At 43.7% G+C, this 771-nt stretch overlaps 1 non-coding gene across 1 annotated transcript; it reads right to left on the reverse strand.

Annotated features, from left to right (window-relative positions):
• Positions 1-420: 420 nt before the first annotated feature.
• Positions 421-524, reverse strand: LOC112731797 (small nucleolar RNA R71). The gene has a single exon (XR_003167556.1). It is a non-coding gene; the product is annotated as a small nucleolar RNA R71 (small nucleolar RNA).
• Between the last annotated feature and the right edge of the window lie 247 nt (positions 525-771).

The raw sequence follows: 771 nt of genomic DNA on the forward strand, positions 1-771 counted from the left end.
AGAGAAGTTCACAACCATGAGAGAGCTGATGGAAACAATGTTATTCCTGAGAGGAGGGTTCTTAGTTCATACATAAACCCAACCTCTAGGAATTGTGGTAGCAGCATTCAGAAACCACCCATTCAGGCCAACAATTTTGAGCTCAAACCACAGCTAATATCACTTGTGGAGAATCATTGTTCATTTGGTGGGAGTGCTAATGAAGATCCTAACCAACACCTCACAAAATTCCTGAGAATTTGTGACACTGTGAAGTCCAATGGAGTCCAGGAAGATGCCTATAAACTGCTTTTGTTCCCATTTTCACTTAGGGACAAGGCAGCTAAGTGGCTGGAATCATTCCCAAGGGGGAGCCTATCAACATGGGACGAGGTGGAAAGCAAGTTTCTGGCACGTTTCTACCCCCCACAAAAGGTCAATAGGCTTCGATCTGAGGTTCAGACTTTTAGACAACAAGATGGTGAAACTCTCTACGAGGCATGGGAGAGGTTCAAAGATTTGACAAGGAAATGCCCACCAGACATGTTCCATGACTGGGTGCAATTGCATATTTTCTATGATGGACTTTCTTATGAATCAAGGAAGGCAGTAGACCATTCATCGGGAGGTTCATTGAACAGGAAAAAGACTGTGGAAGAAGCCATTGAAGTGATTGAGACAGTGGCTGAGAATGAGTACTACTATGCTTCAGAGAGACACAACACTAAGGGAGTCATGGAGCTGAACCATGTTGATACAATTTTAGCCCAAAACAAGGTGTTTGCCAAGCAA

The sequence above is a fragment of the Arachis hypogaea genome, chromosome 12, assembly GCF_003086295.3.
Source record: "Arachis hypogaea cultivar Tifrunner chromosome 12, arahy.Tifrunner.gnm2.J5K5, whole genome shotgun sequence".
Lineage (NCBI taxonomy): Eukaryota > Viridiplantae > Streptophyta > Magnoliopsida > Fabales > Fabaceae > Arachis > Arachis hypogaea.